Here is a 19,325-nt window from a genome sequence, read left to right on the forward strand (position 1 = left end):
GGTTTGGTCAAATGTTATTTTTATAGCGACGACTTTTACGCACGCGACGATGCCCAATATGTATGGCTCTCAGACTTTGGAGACACTAAGCAGGCATCCTAAAACTGCGGCCCTCCAGATGTTGTAAAACTACAATTCCCACCATGCCCTGCTGATGGCTGTAGGTTGTCTGGGCATGCTGGGAGTTATAGTTTTACAACATCTGGAGGGCCGCAGTTTGAGGATGCCTGCACTAAAACTAATATTTTTTTGGGGAAAAAAAATTGTTTCTGTGTCTCCAAAGTCTGAGAGCCATAGTGTTTTATGTTCTCTAGGGGACTGTTGGAGATTATAAAAATTTAGTACTCCATGGAAGTGTGATACTCCCTGAAGCAATCGATAATGCAGAGGCCCGGATGATCGGGGCAAGTGTCACACTGAGTAGTGGTGTCCTTCCGTATCCCCCTCTTGTGACACACTCTGCATCTTTTTTGGGTTCGTCCCTTCTTTCCAGTATGGGGGACCACACCTGGAAAGTGTTGGCCAGGGACGATCCGGGCGCCTCCAGTTCCCGAGGTACTCCGGCCTGCTCTTTCCCGGTCCGAAAAGATCAGGTCTTTGAGGACTGCCTCATAGAATTGGAGGAATGTCCCTGTGCTGCCAGCGCTTCGGGATAGTACAAAAGAGTTGTACATGGCAACCTGCACCATGTAGACCGCAACTTTTTTGTACCATGCCCAGGTTTTGCGCATGGCATTATATGGCTTGAGGACTTGATCAGAGAGATCAACTCCTCCCATATACCGATTGTAGGCGACGATACAATCGGGCTTGAGGACCGTTGCCGTGGTACCTCGCACAGAGACTGGGGTGGTGCTGTTACCGTGGATTGTGGACAGCATAAGGACATCCCTCTTGTCCTTATACCTGACCAGCAACAGGTTTCCACTGGTAAGTGCACGGGTCTCACTCCTGGGGATAGGTACCTGGAGGGGGTGGGCAGGGAGGCCGCGTTGATTTTTCCGCACGGTCCCACAAGCGAACGTGGATCTGGCGGCAAGGGACCTGAACAAGGGAATGCTGGTATAAAAGTTGTCCACGTACAAGTGGTAACCCTTATCCAGCAGTGGGTACATAAGGTCCCACACGAGTTTCCCGGTAACACCCAGAGTGGGGGGACATTCTGGTGGTTGAATCCGGGAATCTCGCCCCTCGTACACACGAAATTTGTAAGTGTACCCTGAGGTACTCTCACAAATTTTGTATAGCTTCACGCCATACCTCGCCCGCTTTGTGGGAATGTATTGGCGGAAACTGAGTCTCCCCTTGAACGCAACGAGAGACTCATCAACCGCGACCTCCCTTCCAGGTACGTAGGCCTGCTGAAATGTGGCCCCAAAGTGATCGATGACCGGCCGTATCTTGTACAGCCGGTCATAGGCAGGATCACTTCGGGGGGGACATGCTGCATTATCGGAATAATGCAGACATTTCCGGATGGCCTCAAACCGGGAGCGTGTCATGGCCGTACTGTACAGTGGGGTCTGGTATAGGACGTCCCCACTCCAGTACAGCCTGACACTGGGTTTTTGCACTAGACCCATATGCAGCACGAGGCCCCAAAATGTCCTCATCTCGGCTGCACTGACCGGCGTCCAGCCACCGGGTCTAGCCAAAAATGAGCCCGGGTTTTGAGCGACGAACTGTTGGGCGTACAGATTCGTCTGCTCCACCATCAGATTCACCAGTGGGTTACTGAAAAAAAAACTAAAAAAGTCTATTTCAGTAAACCCCACTGTGGGAATCTGGATTCCAGGATTGCCAGCGAAATCCGGAATCTCAGGCTCAAAGTCCACTGGGGGACACCAGCTAAGTTCATCGGCAGGGGGCTCCGGTGAACTTATTTGGTGGGCCGGGAAACCAGTACGAACCCCAGGGCGGCTCGTACTAGGGTGGGCCACAGGATCCCTAGCATGTGTGGCCCCTGGCTCCGCCTGGCGGCGTCTCCGCTGCCTTGGTGGCTCATCGTCATCCGATGATGATGAGGAGGATGCGGATGACAAAAGGAACGTGGGGTCATCCTCATCCTCACTGGGGCTCTCAGAGTCGGAGGCAATCTGGGCATATGCCTCCTCGGCCGAGAACACCCGGCGGGCCATGGGTGTGTGTGTGTGCGTGTGTATGTGCGTGCGTGTAAACCTTTATTCTATGTGCGTGTGTGTGGGGGCACGGGTGTTCGCGTACTAAAAGTCCAGGCAAAAAAAATGGGCAAGTGTTAGAAAAAAAAAAAAAAAAGTTCAAACTTGCTGATCAGCGGTTCAACGCTGATCAGCGGTCGGTGGGGTGGTGGGGCGGTGGGGCGGGCGATGCGCTAACAGTGGACGGACGCTAAAAAGTGCCGGCCAGTCAGCGCACGCAGAAAAAAAAAAGTAGTGGTGGGGGGGTCTGGTGGGGGTGGGGGGGTCTGGTGGGGGGGGGGGGGCTGGTGGTGAGGGGGGGGCTGGTGGTGAGGGGGGGGGCTGGTGGTGGGGGGGATGCGGGGGGGGGGGGCAAGTGGCAGGGGGGTCTGGGGTCTGGTAGCTGGAAAAAAAAAAGTTTGGAATAAATGTGATTTTTTTTTTTTTTTTCTAACTTTTCCCTTCTATCCCTGCCTAAAAGTGCCTCTCCCTCACTGACCCTAACCTACCTGGGTGGCGATGGGTGCAGGAGGGTGATGGATGGCGATTAGGGGGGACACAGGAGCTGGTGCTGGACGATGCTGCCGGGTGCTCGTGCAGAACAGGAAGAGGAGGGGAGAGAGGAGCGCAGGAAGTTTGAATCTCGCGCCTCTCTCCCCTGCACCAATCAGCACCCTGGACAGCGGCGTTCAGCACCAGGGCCAGCTCCGCCTCTGCAAATCCTCGGACTGCGATTGGTGGTGTAAAATTACGCCACCGATCGCAGTCTTTTTCCGGTTCATCGGGTCACAGGACACCCGAATGGACCGGAAACGCAGAAAACCGCAGGTCTGAATTGACCTGCGGTTTTCTGCGATCGTCGATGCGGGGGGGTCAAATGACCCCCCCCTGCATTGTTACAGGATGCCGGCTGAATGATTTCAGCCGGCATCCCGTTCCGATTAACCCCCGCGGCGCCGGCATCGCTATTTAAAGCCATGACGTACCGGTACGTCATGTGTCCTTAAGGACTCGGGAAACATGCCGTACCGGTACGTCATGTGTCCTTAAGGGGTTAAGGACCAGCGCCGTGCATGTACGGCGCAACCGGGCGTGACTTAAGGACCAGCGCCGTCCATACATATAAGTTGCAAGGTCCGCGGGGTTCTGGGGAACGATCGGGGGGACACCATGGCTGCTCTTACCGGCAGGCAGCCATGTCGGGTATGGGCAGCATGGTGCTGCACCCCAACCCCCTGCAGCTCCAAGCACTGCGATTGGCCGGTTAATGAAGACTGACACATCGCAGCGCTGAAAGCTGTATACAGCTGCGGGGCGGGTGGGGGTCAGGGGAAGGTGACCAGTGCTGAACTGGTCAGCACCGGTCTCCTCCGAGGTGAGGCAGGGGACACCGATGTTTGAGGTCCCCTGCCAGCCATGCGATTGGCTGGAACAACGCTCTAGCCAATGGCAGTGTTATAGCTGCACAGGAAAGGACTGAACCTCCCTGCATGCAGCCATTCTAGCTGGTGACTGCATGCAGAGAGTTTCTGTGCTGCTGTTGGCTTGCTGGGACTTGTGGTGCACCACCACTGCGCTTTTAACCCTTTCCTGCTCAAAGAAGAAGAAAAAAACATCTAAAATTGATCCACTGATTTTTTTTTTTTTGCATTTGCAGCTGTTCCAGATCGCTAAACCACCCTCCGTCCCTTCTCGCCCCCACCCCTCCGTCCGCCCCGCCCAGTCCTTTTTTTTTCGGACGCCATTTGGTCCGTGCGCTTTTTTTTGGTCTTTTTATTTTTTTTACAATTTTCCTGCTCTGCACCACTTTTTCTGCGTGCGAGCTGTGACCGCCAAGTGCTGTTCAGTGCATACGTGCCTGATCAGCACTTGGGGATTATTCTTTGCGCTTTTTTTTATTTATTTTTTTCACATTTGTGTTGATTTTTTTTCCAATTTTTCCTTTTTTTTTGTTAAAAAAGAAGAAATTGTAGTTAGGGAGTTATATCAATATATATAGAGTTCAATATATATAGATATAAGGTAATTTTTAGCCAGAGTTCACTTTTTTAACACTGCAGTGAATTTTTATACTACAGTTTTTGCATGCACGCACGATCTGTGTGCATGCGTGAGTGCTGGAGAGCACCGATCAGTAGTGTGCTTATTAACATCTGCACATTTTTGAGGTTTTGGGGGGTTTTTTTGTTTGTTTTTTGGTGAAAAAAAACCCTGCAGTTAGTGGTAGTTAGGCCTATTTCACACGGGCAAGATTTCTGCGCGGGTGCAATGCGTGAGGTGAACGCATTGCACCCGCACTGAATCCAGACCCATTTTGTTCTATGGGGCTGTGCACACGAGCGGTGATTTTTACGCATCACTTGTGCCTTGTGTGAAAATCGAAGCATGCTCTATATTGTGTGTTTTTCACGCAATGCAGGCCCCATAGAAGTGAATGGGGCTGCGTGAAAATCGCAAGCATCTGCAAGCAAGTGTGGATGCGGTGCGATTTTCACGCATGGTTGCTAGGAGATGATCGGGATGGGGACCCAGTCATTATTATTTTCCCTTATAACATGGTTATAAGGGAAAATAGCATTCTTATTACAGAATGCTTAGTAAAAATATATTTTTTTTTTAACAATTCCATCCCTATTTTACTAAGCATTCTGTATTCAGAATGCTATTATTTTCCCTGTGAAGAAGTTCCGGTCTGGGTACCAAACATGCCAATTTTTCTCACTCGTGTGCAAAACGCATTAAAACGCTTTGCACTCGCTGGAAAAATTGCACATTTTCCCGCAACACACCCGCATCTTTTCCCGCACGTAACCCGCAATGCCCATGTGAAAGAGGCCTTAGTTAGATATATATGTATATAAATTTCAGTTAGTGTCAGTTTAGAATTTTGTATGAACGCACCGTCTGCGTACATGCATTATGCAACCACTGAGCCCGATCAGTAGTGTCCATTACTGTTCGTGCATCTGCTCAGTTTGCGCTGCAAGTTTTTTTGTGCAGAAAATACTTTTTTGTGCAGAAAATACTTTTTTTACAAAAAAAATTTCTTTTAAATTTAATTTCAAATTTATTACAAGCCCCTTTACGTGTGAAAACAACATACACACCCCTCACACTAAATAAAGGTTTCCACATTTCACACGTCACACAAAATAAAAATGTCCAATTCATCCCAACGAGTATACTCATCTGAAGAGGCATACGCCATCCTTGCCTCCGATACTGAGTCTGCCAGTGAGGGAGAAGAGGATGCCACTTTCCTCTACTCCTCTACCCCCTCATCATCAGCTGATGAGGGACCCTCTAGAAGACGCCCCAGGGTAGTAGCGGAGGCAGCCCCCCAGAGTGAACCCTTATGGACCCCACCCCCTGACAATTATAAACCCCAAATTCCGGATTTTGAGGGCAGCTCCGGAATACAGATAGACTGTGCGGACTTCACTGAACTAGATTTTTTCAAAATCTGGGGTCCAGGTTGGACCCCAGTAAGTGCAGCAGAGATGATGAAGTTTTAGGGACTCGTGCCGCATATGGGCGTTGTAAAGAAGCCAAACATTAGACAATATTGAAATTCGGACATTTTCTACCAGACTCCAATTTACAGTAACACCATGACCTGGAAGTGATTTGAGCCAATTAGGAAATTTCTACACTACAACGACAATTCACAGTGCCCAGCCCAAAACGACCCGACATTTGACCGTCTGTTGAAAGGCCTGTCATTGACCAATTTAACACCAAGTTTGCTGAGGTGTACAACCCAGATAAAAATGTCAGTGTAGATGAGTCCCTATTACTCTTCAAAGGGAGGATTAGATTCCGCCAGAACCTGCCTAGCAAACGGGCAAGGTTTGGCATAAAGATTTACAAACTTTGTGAGAGTAGCTCCGGGTACACCCACAAGTTCCACATTTATGAAGGGAAAGATTCCCGGATAGAACCCCCAGAATGCCCCCCCCCATCCTAGGAGTTAGGCCTCATGCACACCACCGTGGTTCGGGTCCGCATCCGAGCCGCAGTTTTTGCGGCTCGGATGCGGACCCATTTACTTCACTGGGGCCGCAAAAGATGCGGACAGCACTCCGTGTGCTGTCCGCATCCTTTGCTCCGTTCCGTGACCCCGCAAGAATAGGCATTTCTACAATGGGCCGTCCGTTCCGTAAATTGCGGAAGTCACATGGGCGGCTTCCCTTTTTTGTGGATCCACGGTTTGTGGACCGCAAAAAAAGTCACGGTCGTGTGCATGAGGCCTTAGTGGGAAGATCATGTGGGACTTACTGCACCCACTGCTGGATAAGGGTTACCACCTCTATGTGGATAACTATTATCCCAGCATACCCCTATTCACGTCCCTAACTGCCAGAGGTACTGTGGCTTGCAGCACAGTGCGCAAAAATCTGAGAGGCCTCCCTAGATCCCTGGTAGGGCAACCACTAAGTATCGGTGAAAGTAGGGCTCTCCTCCATGAGAATATGCTGGTGGTTAAATACAAGGACAAGAGGGACGTCCTTGTACTGACCACCATTCACACTAACGCCAGCTCCCCTGCTCCTGTACAAGGTACCACAACCACTACCCCCAAACTAGTTTGTATCCTGGACTACAACAGGTACATGGGAAAGGTGGATCTTTCAAATCATCTTCTGAAGCCCTACAGTGCCACACGAAAAACGAAAGTATGGTACAAAAAGCTGTCCGTACAGATTGTACAGATGGCAATGTGCAATGCGTACGTGCTATTTCAGTCTGCAGGACACACAGGAACTTTTCTTCAGTTCCAAGAGGTGGTTATCAAGGCCCTAATTTTTCAAATCCAGACCAAGAAGGGTCCCAGTACTTCTGGAAGTCATGGTGCCCGTGTCGTACCAGGGCAACATTTTCCAGGTCAAGTCCCCCAGACAGCAAGGAAGGGAAGGACCCAAAAAAGATACAGGGTATGTTCCAAAAGGGGGAAAAGGAAAAACACCATTTACCACTGCGAAACCTGCCCTGAAAAACCTGGCCTGTGCATGCAGGAGTGTTTTAAAATCTACCACTTATCCATGGAGTATTAATTTAATTTAATCCTTCATGCTCCCTGTAATATTTCCACTTTATATCTCTGATTTAGTCCACCTCACTTGCATATCCACTTTCCAACAACCATTACATATTAATTTTTTGTGAGACAACTGTTAGGTCAAAATTTCCCTTTCCACCCCTTAAAATGTTCGTACGGGGGTGCTCTTTCCAAAATGGGGTCACTTCTTGGGGTTTTAAATTTCTGGGGACCTCAGGAATTTTTTTTATGAGACATGGCACCTAAAATCCATGCCTGTTTATTCAAGCCTGCAAAAAACATATTTTGCACTTTGCCTCTAGAGCCCTGCTGTGCACTAGTAATAAGCGAGCACCAAAGTGTTCGGGTACTCGGTCCGAACACATAGCGATATTCGTGCGCTCGGTTGAGCACCCGAGTATAATGGAAGTCAATGGGAGACAACCAGGCACACCCTGCTCGGATGAGGGGAGGGTGCCTGGTTCATAGGAAAAGGTCTGAAAGTGATGGAAACACTTCTGAAATCGACCAGGAACAGCAAGGGGACCATGTCTGGATGCATCTTGGACTCCAATGTCGCTGCTGGGAACCATGTTGTACGCCACTTTTACAGACCGACAGAAAAACGCCTAAAACCTTGCTCCCCCCCCCAAAAAAAAAAAAAAAAACTTTTTAAAAGAAAAATTGTTAGGAAACATTCTTTCCTGTATATTCAATTGTATATACAGTGTAAATGCTGCTAAAAATTACAAGGAAGAAGCACTCCGATACAGCCTGTATATTACATAAAGGAGGGCCTTATTCACATGGTGCTACAATTGTTCAGGTACACTGCTACACTCCTAAAGCCTATGCACTAAGTGAAAGGGCTGCCAAATATTACAAGGAACCGGCACTCCAATACACCCTTTCTTACACATAAAGGAGGGCATCATACACACCCTTGAAAAATTATTGATGGCCTGCTGGTGACCTTCCAAAACATTCGGAGCGAGGGCATGCCTATAAAAAATTAGGGGCGAGTGCCTGCTGCTGAGCTGACCTTCTAAAACATTATATGTGAGGGCCTGCTGTTCAGCTGACGCTCTAAAACATTATATGTGAGGGCCTTCAGGTGAGCAGACCGCATAAAACATTACAGGTAAGGGGCCTACAGGTGAGCAGACCGTATAAATCATTAGAGGTGAGGGCCTACAGGTGAGCAGACCGTATAAAACATTGGAGGTGAGGTCCTGAAGGTGAGTGGACCCTGTAAACATTTTTAGTGAGGGCCTACAGGTGAGCAGACCGTATAAAACATTAGAGGTGAGGGCCTACCAGTGAGCAGACCGTATAAAACATTGGCGGTGAGGGCCTGAAGGTGAGCGGACCCTATAGAACATTGTAGTGAGGGCCTACAGGTGAGCAGACCGTATAAAACATTAGAGGTGAGGGCCTACAGGTCAGCAGACCGTATAAAACATTGGAGGTGAGGGCCTGAAGGTGAGCGGACCCTATAAAACATTGTAGTGAGGGCATATACTGTATACTGTATGGAAGAGGAGGAGGAGAAAACAAGATTCAAACATATATCCTTTTTTTGCGGTGAAAATGGTGCATCTTAATCTTGTGGATTGAGTAAATTATAAAGCATACATTTAAATTGCGTTTTTGTTCCTCATTAGCTCAGCTTTCCTCTGGTGGAGTGGAGAAGTCAGTGGCAATCCAGGCCTTGTTCATTTTTATCTGAGTCAACCTATCAACATTGTCAGTGGACAAGCGGATATGCTTATCTGTTATAATGCCACCAGCAGCACTAAATACATGCTCAGACAATACGCTGGCGGCAGGGAAGGCCAGCACCTCCAAGGCATAGAGCGCAAGTTCGTGCAACGTGTCCAGCTTGGACACCCAGTAGTTGTAAGGCACCGAGGGATCATTGAGGACGCTGACACGGTCTGCTATGTATTTCTTCACAATCTTCCAAAACTTTTCCCTCCTTGGGACAGTAGGCACGCTTCAGGGTGCGGTTGCTGGCGGGGTGTCATGAAAGTGTCCCATGCCTTGGAGAGTGTTGCCCTGCCTTTGTTGGAACTGGAGTATGTTTCCGTTGTCTGCCTTCCTTGTTTGCCTATGGAACTACGGACTCTGTCGCCAGCTTTGTCAGATGGAAATGTTTGGAGCAATTTCTCAACAAGGACCTTCTGGTACTGCACCATTTTGCTCGTCCTCTCCACCACAGGAATGAGAGATGAGAAGTTCTCTTTGTAGCGGGGGTCGAGAAGGGTAAGCACCCAGTAATCCGTGTTGTCTAAAATGCGTATAACGCGAGGGTCGCGGGAAAGGCAGCCTAACATAAAGTCAGCCATGTGTGCCAGAGTACCAACAGGCAAGACATCTATGTTGACGTCAGGATGACTCTCCATCTCTTCCTCCTCATCCCCTTCTGCCCATCCACGTCGAACCGATGGAATTAAAGTACCGTCGGTAGTACCCTCTGTAGAAGAGGCAACTGTCTCCAGCCCCTCTGCTCATGGTCCAATTCGCGCTGAGAAGACAAAATGTGGGTGGTCTGGCTATCACCCACACTAAAGCCCTCCACCATTTCCACGTCTGCCACATTCAGAGCGTCGTCCTTAATTGTAAGCAGCGATCGTTTGAGTAGCCACAGCAGTGGGATGCTTACGCTGATTATAGCGTTATCACCACTAACCACCTGTGTGTATTCATCAAAGTTTCTTAAAACCTCACAGAGGTCTGCCATCAATGCCCACTCCTCGCTTGTGAATAGTGGAAGTTGACTCGAAAGGTGACGACCATGTAGCAGCTGGTATTCCACAACTGCCCTCTGCTGCTCACAAAGCCTGGACAACATGTAGAACGTAGAGTTCCAGCGCATGCTCACGTTGCACAACAGTCAGTGAGCTGGAAGCCCCAAGCGCTGCTGCAGCGTTGACAGAGCGGCTGAAGCTGTGGACGACTTGCGGAAATGGGCACTTACACGGCGCGGCTTTACTAGTAGCTCTGTCAAATTTGGGTATGTTTTAATAAACCGCTGAACCACTAAGTTTAATACGTGCGCTAGGCACGTGCATCAGGTTGCCGAGCTCCAAAGCCGCCACCAAGTTACAGCCATTGTCCGACACAACCATGCCTGGTTGTAGGTTGATTGGCGACAGCGGTGTGCTGTTTGTCCCCTAGACAGATCAGCTTCAGCACGGCCTGTTGACAAAAGCCCGCTGCCTTGGAGTGACCTTAGATTCTGCCCTTTCCTTCCGACCGCACATCCAAGCCCTTTCCACCACTTGCCGCCTCCAACTCAAAAACATCTCCCGCATCCGTGCTTTCCTTAACTTTGAATCTGCGAAAATGCTCGTACATGCCCTCATTATCTCCCGCCTAGACTACTGCAACATTCTCCTCTGTGGCCTTCCATCTAGCACCCTCGCACCCCTCCAATCTATCCTCAACTCCGCTGCCCGACTAATCCACCTCTCACCTTATTACTCCTCTGCCTCTCCCCTCTGCCAATCCCTTCACTGGCTCCCCATTGCCCAACGAATCCACTTCAAAGTACTGACAAACACATACAAGGCCGTCCATAACCTGTCCCCTCCCCACATCTCTGAGCTACTTTCCCGATACATCCCCACACGCACTCTCCGATCCTCACAAGACCTCCTTCTCTCCTCTCCTCTTATCGCCTCTTCCCACAATCGACTCCAAGATTTCTCCCGTGCATCCCCCATACTCTGGAACTCGCTACCCCAACATATCAGACTCTCACCTACAGTGGAATCCTTCAAAAGAAACCTGAAAACCCACCTCTTCAGACAAGCCTACAACCAATGACCCTGCTGCCTCTATACCGCCATGACCAACTCAACCCGCACCTACTGTGTCCTTCTCCCATACCATGTAGATTGTAAGCCCTCACGGGCAGGGCCCTCTCTCCTTCTGTACCAGTTTGTAACTCATCTTGTTTATGATTAGTACAATTGTCTGTTATGTATGTGCACCGCTTATCATATGTACAGCGCTATGGAATGAATGGCGCTTAAATAATAATAAATAATAATAATAATTTCCCCACAGCAGTGCTACACAGTGCTACCAGCTTCCAGTGGTGGAGGTAGCGGCGGAAGAGGAGGAGGAGAAGTGGGGGTTGGAGCCAGTAACATAGCTGCTGGCGGATACCCTGATGGACGTAGGGCCTGCAATCCTGGGCGTGGGCAGCAACTGTGTCATCCCAGGGTACGACTCACTCCCGGTCTCCACAACATTCACCCAGTGTGCAGTCAGGGGAAAGTAGCGTTCCTGGCCACCAGCACTTGTCCATGTGTCCGTGGTCAAGTGGACCTTCCCAGTAACTGCGTTGGTCAGGGCACGGGTGATGTTCTGGGACACATGTTGGTGTAAGGCGGGCACGGCACACCATGAAAAATAGTGGCGGCTGGGGACTGCGTACCGAGGGACGGCCGCCAACATCAGGCTGCGGAAGGCCTCAGTCTCCACAAGCCTATATGGCAACATTTCAAGGGCCAGTCATTTTAAAAGTTGCGCATTCAGTGCTATGGACAGTGGGTGGGTGCCTGTGTATTTCCACTTGCGTTCAAATGCCTGGGGTAAGGACGATTGGATGCTGCGCTGGGACAGGGAAGTGGATGTAGTTGCTGATGGTGCATGCAAAGGCCTAGGTGCAGGGCAAGGGGCATCCAGCCCTGCTCCTTTGAGAGGGGATTGGCCAGCAGTGCGTAACACAGGGGAAGAGGAGGCAGTGGGGTGGCCCGCAGACCGAGATTGTGGACCCAGGCATTCGGCCCACTGATTAGGGTGCTTGGATGCCATGTGGCGGATCATGCTGGTGGTGGTGAGGTTGCTGGTGTTCGCGCCCCGGCTCATTTCGGTACGGCACAGGTTGCAAACTACCACTCTTTTGTCGTCTGCACTTTCCGCAAAAAAGCGCCATACTGCGGAACACCTGCCCCTTGGCAAGGGAGATTTACGCATGTGGGTGCTCCGTGTAACGGTTGCGGGCCTGTTTGGTGTGGGCCGACTTCTCCCTTTTGCCACACCACTGCCTCTTACGGCTTGTTGCGGTGCTGCAGATCCCTCCTCGTCTGTACTGCTTTCTTTATGGCTTTTGACCTTCCCAAGTTGGGTCAGTGACCTCATCATCCACCACCTCCTCTTTCACTTCCTCATCCCCATCCTCCTGACTTGACCTAACCACAACCTCAGTGATTGACAACTGTGTCTCATCCTCATCCACCTCGTGAACAAATAATTGACGTTCACCACCCTCATCTTCTTGACCCTGTGATAGATCAAGAGGTTGTAAATCAGGGCACAAGATCTGTGCCTCTTTAAGCGTGCCTGGCGCGAGGGACAAATCTAGTGATGGCGATGAAAATAGGTCCTTGGAATGCCAGAGTGTGGTATCAACGGTTTGTCCGACTCCTGACTCTACATGGTGGGAGGAAGGAGGATCAGGATGAGGATTCTGTGGACCAGAGTCTTTGCTAATGAGACTGGTCTTGGTGGAAGAGAGGGTGGAAGAATTATCTTCTGCCATCCAACCGACCACCCGGTCGCACTGGTCTGACTTGGACAGTGTTGTCCTGCGACACCCAGTTAACTGTGAAATGAAACTGGGTATGGTGGATTTTTTCTTTTTTCCAGTTTCACCGGCAGCTGGTACAGTTTCATTGCGCCCAGGGCCACGGCCTCTGCCTGAACCGTCAGCAACACGCCCACTTCCTCTTCCTTTAGTTCTCGCCTTCTTCATATTAAAAGGTTTATTCAATAGATGTTGGACAACTTATTTAAATTTGCCCCCAGCAAAATAATTATCTGCTGGAATACTATATATAACGTTTGTGGATTAAACGCACACACCGATGTGCCTAAAACTAGATAAATTTGTCCTAAATAAAATGTATTCTCTGCTGGAATACTGTATATAACGTTTGTGGATTGAACGCACACAGATGTGCCCAAAACTAGTTAAATTTGTCCCAAATACAAATAATTATCTGCTGGAATACTAAACGCACACACAGTTGTGCCCAAAAGTAGTTAAATGTGTCCCAAGTACAAATAATTCTCTGCTGGAATACTGTATATACGGTTGCGGCCTTAACGCACACACAGATATGCCTAAAACGAGTTAAATTTGCCCAAAATATAAATATTTATCTGCTGGAGTACTGAATATAACGGTTGTGGATTGAACGCACACACAGATGTGGCACAAATTAGGTTAATTTTTACCGAAATGTTTTTCTCTGATGGCGCGGTGTATATCTCACTAGCGGGCACACTCTAGTGAATAAGCCCCTTTTTATAATGTCTGCTAAACACACTACTTTCTGATGGCGTACTGTAGATCTCACTAATATCAAATCCTTCTGTCTTTTAAAAGCTTTTGGGTACTTAAAAAAGCGATTTTCCAGCCCTGCACTATCTGTCCCTTCCTGAAGACGCCTGTCCCTGATACTGCTGAATTTAACCCCTGGTAAAAAAAATGGTGCTGCACTGCTGCCAAACACACACTGTAGTCCTTAAGAGGACTGTTTGGTCTTTTAATAGTTTCTTTGGAGTTAAATCTGTGAATTTCCAGCGAACATATACTGGGGTGCATTTTCTCCTTTAACCCCTTGTGAAAGTGAAAAATTGTGGTCTGCTAGTAATTTTTTTTTTCCACAAATGTGTGCTTTGAAATCCTTTAACAAGTATTTCTGCCTTCTGTGAGACACCTGTTTGCTGAAAAGTACCCTTTCTACCACTTAAAATGTTCGTACGAGAGTGCTCTTTCCAAAATGTGGTCACTTCTTGGGGGTTTTAATTTCTGGGGACCTCAGGAATCTTTTAAATGAGACATGGCACCTAAAATCCATTTCTGTTTATTCAAGCCTGCAAAAAACATATTCTGGACTTTTCCTGTTGAGTCCTGCTGTGCGCCCATACAGCAGGCTACAAGCACATATGGGGTGTTTCCTGAATGGGGAGAAAATGGGGAACACATACTGGGGTGCATGTTCTCCTTTAACCCTTGTGGGGGAAAAATTGGGGTCTGCTAGTATTTTTTTTCTCACAAATGTGTGCTTTGAAATCCTTTAACAAGTGTTTCTGTCTTCTGTGAGACATCTGTTTGCTGAAAAGTGCCCTTTCTACCACTTAAAATGTTTGTACGGGGGTGCTGTTTCCAAAATGGGGTCACTTCTTGGGGTTTTTAATTTCTGGGGACCTCAGGAATTTTTTTAATGCGACATGGCACCTAAAATCAAGGTCAGCAAAATTCATATTTTGTTGGTTTGACTCTAGAGCCCTGCTGTGCGCCCATACATCATTTTTTGAGCACATATGGGGTGTTTCTGTATTCAGGGGGAAATGGGGAACAAAATGTGGGGTGCATTTTGTCCTGTTACCCCTTGTGAAAGTGAAAAATGTGGGTGTAATGCAACTTTTTCAGGATTTTTTTTTAATTTTTCCTTTTCACAGCCAAGTGTTTCCTAATTCTGTGAAACGCCTGATAGGTCAAAGTGCTCACTACACGCCTTAAAATATTCCTTGAGGGGTGTAGTCTCCAGGATGGGGTCACTTTTTGGGGTTTTACACTGTAGGGCCACCTCAGGGTGTCTTCTTATGCGACATAGCTCCCAATTACCATTCCAGCTAAATCTGCTCTCCAAAAGCCATATGGTCCTCCTTCCACTCTGAAGCCTGCTGTGCGGCCATACATCACTTTTTGAGCACACATGGGGTGTTTCTGTAAACTCTAGATTCAGGGTAATAGATTTTGAGTTTTGTTTGGCTGTTAACTCCTGATGTGTTGCAGTAAAAAATAGATTATAATTTAAAATCTGCTAAAAAAAAGTGAATTTTGAAATTTAATTCCCATTTTCCTTTAATTCTCGCAGGGTACCTAAAGGGTTAAAAAAAAGTTTGTAAAATCAGTTTTGAAAAGCTTGAGGGGTGTAGTTTCTAAAATCGGGTGATTTATGGGTTGTTTCTGTGAGGAATATGGATTATTATTTTATGTCAGCCATGTTCCCACACCAGCCATCGGCTGTTGGATAGCAGAGGTAGTGAACTTCACAGGGGGGCCCTGCTTCAAAGCCCAGCCAAATGGCAGAGAACTTCTTCCAGGCCACCTTTGTTTACAATTTCTCACCTCCATTTAGCCAGCCAGGAACCCAGCTAATGGAACAGGAAAAACCTCTCTGCAGGGGGTCTAGGCCATTCTCCAGTTCAAAGAACATTATCAGACATCATGGAACCGGCGATTCATAAGGAATTATGAATCACTGGTCCATCACAGACATAAACCAGATACAGATTTGTGTCTCTGTGGCCACGATGAACAGGCCCGTGGTCATAGTTTGATGGTGGGATGTCAAGGAGGGTAGATATACATATCTCCCCACAGAAACCAGATAACGGTACCATGCTTGGACACTGGTAGCCGGAACCCAGGCGGATCCATGGGTCCCAGAATTACCTCCCTGCGACATTCTGGTCTGGAGCCATGAGCCCTAATCGGTTTTGGGGCTCATTTGCTGCCAGCCCCAGCAGAGGGGACCCCTCCCAGAGGCCGGGAGGGGAGGGGACAGCTACAGGTTAAAAGGCTTGTGCCAGCAAGCGGGCGTGTCTTTTCTCTGAAAGGGGGTCACATCGTGCCATGTGTTTAGAGGGACCTGCAACTTGCTGACATCACTGCCCCCCACGTGACTCCAGCTAAGAACTCATCACTACCCACAGGACTCCTATACCTGGTAAACTGACTTATTGTTCTGCTTAACCCTGTTGTACCCTATCATCTGTATTTGTAACCTCAGACCACTGTATTTATTTTCTGTGTGTATAGTGTTATTTCTAGTGAGCCCTTAAGGCGATTAAATATATAATTTAATCTTGTGCTGTCTTGTATCTCGATCTGAGACAGTGAAAAGGCACTTTCAGCTTGTTGCCTCTCTGTGCCCACATGGACAGGAGGTGTCTGTGTAAACTGTATCAAGCTGACCTTACCTGCTCCTCCAGGAGGGCGTAACGTCACGCCTTGGTATTCAGTGACCATAAATTTTTTCATAAATAAAGGTGAAATATATTGACTAAAATTTATGACTATCATGAAGTACAATATGTGATGAGAAAACAATCTCAGAATGGCCTGGATAAGTAAAAGCGTTTTAAAGTTATCATCACATAAAGTGACACATGTCAAATTTGCTAAAAATGGCTGGGTCCTAAAGCTGTTAAAGGGATTATCCTAGTTCAAAAAAAAATTATTAACAGACTCCTTCAGAGTGGCAGACCCACGGTGGGGTTCATATCTGGTCCAAGCATCTGGGCTCCAGCTTCATCCCTCCACGGTCGCTTCTGCAGGCCCTGGCTCTTTGGGAATCAACATCCCATTGACCAGGGGGCCATGTTGGTCACTGCTACAGCTCTGGTAGGCTACAGACACTAGGCCTGAAGTCTACCAGAGGGAAAGGTGGAGCAAGGAGACAACGCTTACTTGCCCCACTGCAGCACCTAACTATCGCCGTCCTGAGGATCATGATACATAATTGGTGCACCACTGTCAAGCGGGGCCCTGCAGGTCTCCCTGGCTTAGGGGCCCGGTCTCAATTAAGACTGCTGAGACCCCTATAGCTATGCCCCTGGCGGCAAGATCACCTGCGGCACAGGACTGTGATGGAGGAGTGTGTCATCCGTGTGTTGGGATATAGTCCCATCAAGTAGTTATCCATAGAGAGGGGTTTCGGATTCCTGCTTCATGACAAGATGAAAGATGAGATCCTTGTCAATCACAGGTTAGTAAAGAGGCCGTATCTACCATCACCCCTCCACAGCCTGTATAATTGGGATCAAGTGAACTACACCTCCATACCAGGTCTCCGGGCCCTTTTGCTGCTGGCATAATGCATTTGGTCAAGCTGTTAGTCGTAGCCCGATCACCTGAAGTCTGGCCTAAGGATTAGCAAGGGCTTTCTTCACCGCGTGGCCTGCAAGAGTCTACCGATGGGACTCTCCGCTATGGGCCATTGCTCCAGCTGGAGCCTCTAATCCCTGGGTTGCAAGAGCTCCCTTTAGCCACCACTGAACCGGCTACCACTGTGGTCAGTATCAGCCCTGGGTCATTGCAGACTCCTATGTTGCCATGTACACTCCCACCAGAGGAGCAACAGCAGTACTGGCAAGAATACCTGGCTTGGATGTGCCCAGACTCTACCAACGAAGCCAGATTCTCTATCTCCAGACTCCAGACGCTACTTCTGGATCCAGGGTGTGCCTGTGTTCTGCAGCTGAGGATCCTGCAAAGCCACCTGTGATAACTAGAGGTCAGCAGCATTCCAATTGTCCTAGCCACAAGTTTGCTGCTGTGGAGCCACATTCTGAGGATCCACTTATTGATCTGGGAAGAGGAGGAATTCATCTCTCTAATGAAGTAAATACAGAAGCCCTGAGAATACCAAAAAGGGTGAGACAGACTGTCTTATTTTGGGCACTTATTCATTCACCCATCTGCCTTTAAAAAAAAAAAAGTGGCACCCTCCCTTCCCCTTCTCAGGTTATAGCAACATCATGCCTGAGAGGGTTTTGCAGCATTAGAAGAGCCCTACCCAGAGAATAGACTCAACCGTACCTGAGCTCTTTGGGCCCCCCTTTTATGTTAACGGAACTCTATGCTGGCAAGCTGGTGAAGCTTGGACCTGCCATCAGCACTCTAAAGAATCTGAGGGGTGGCGTGCCTGAGGTCCGGTACTGACTCCTACACCATATGCTGGCCATTAGACACCCCTACATGCCCTGCCTTGCACTCATACAAAGGTTCACACCAAGGGCATCCCAACTACCACGAAGCAGGAGCCCTAACATCGGGGACTTCCCAGAGGGAAAAAAGGGTGCACCTTCCGTCACTGCACTGTCCCTAGGGAGCAACGATGCAAGAAAAGCCTTGTGCCTCTGTATATCCTTGTATTCTGTTGAAGATATAATGTCTCCCCTATCTAAAGGACCAGGAGTGAAAATATATAGTAGACAAATGTATACAGTGATTAGCTAGAGTCATATAAACCTCCTGACCCATACTGCTTGTCTGTACTATCTGTTTGTGCTGACTCTCCAGTGTAGTTCTATGAGATGTAGCTTCACACTGCTCTCCCTGTCTCTTGCATGTAAAAGCTGACAGAGGGAGAGAGCCTACAGGCACAAGCTGCATCACACAGAAAAACATGGAGACCCTGCAGTGTGAGGGGACAGCAGCTGTGTGTCATTAGTCTGACATGGCTGCCCTTACACAGTGCAGTGCAGTGTGATGAGATTCTGCCACCTCTGTCTCTGCAAAACCAGGAATGATAGGAAAGGAAGGCTTCATTAGGAAAAACATATCTGAGGGAAAGAAGGAATCAAATTGGCTGACAACCCACAAACTACACATGAAATAAAACCAGTACAAAAGGTATATACAGGAGCCTCTATCTTATTCTTCAGTTATGCCCTATCCTGCACTATATAGGCAAAGAAAAAAACATCCTGGCGTGCTCCTTTAAGTGTTGTTCTGGGTGCAAGACAGAAGGCCAGTTGGTATAAATACATACATTTCTCTTTACTAAAGTGCAGAATAGGAGTAGTAGTACATCCAACAATGACAAGGCACATTTTCAAATTAGATCATAGTGCAAATCATTTCCCAGTAGCAATGTATGAACAATGGCAATGATGAGGGTTACACAGTCGAGTCTACAGAGTTGTGTGATGGCTTGTTTTTTTGCAGGGCAAGCTGCAGTTTTTAATGGCACCATTTTGATCACATAATCCGCATTGCGTGCAGGTACCCTTATACGCCAGATACATTTTGTAAATGACTCCTGTACTCTGAAGATAACCTAAATTGACAGTTTGCAGCAAAAGGACTATTTCCATGTAGTGTGAATAATAAAAGATCCACATGCCATCTAGTGGCCTTAAATTGCAATACAAGATAGAAATCAGTAAAAGATATACCGTGAAATGGCCAACCTCCATGAATTGCTGAAAGTCTATAAAAACAGAGGACTTATTTCCACTGTCCATTATTTTTTTTTACCTGCCTTTGATAGTTTTCAAGTTGGAGTTAACCCCTTAAGGACTCGGCCCTATTTCAC

The sequence above is a fragment of the Bufo gargarizans genome, chromosome 3 (assembly GCF_014858855.1).
Source record: "Bufo gargarizans isolate SCDJY-AF-19 chromosome 3, ASM1485885v1, whole genome shotgun sequence".
NCBI lineage: Eukaryota > Metazoa > Chordata > Amphibia > Anura > Bufonidae > Bufo > Bufo gargarizans.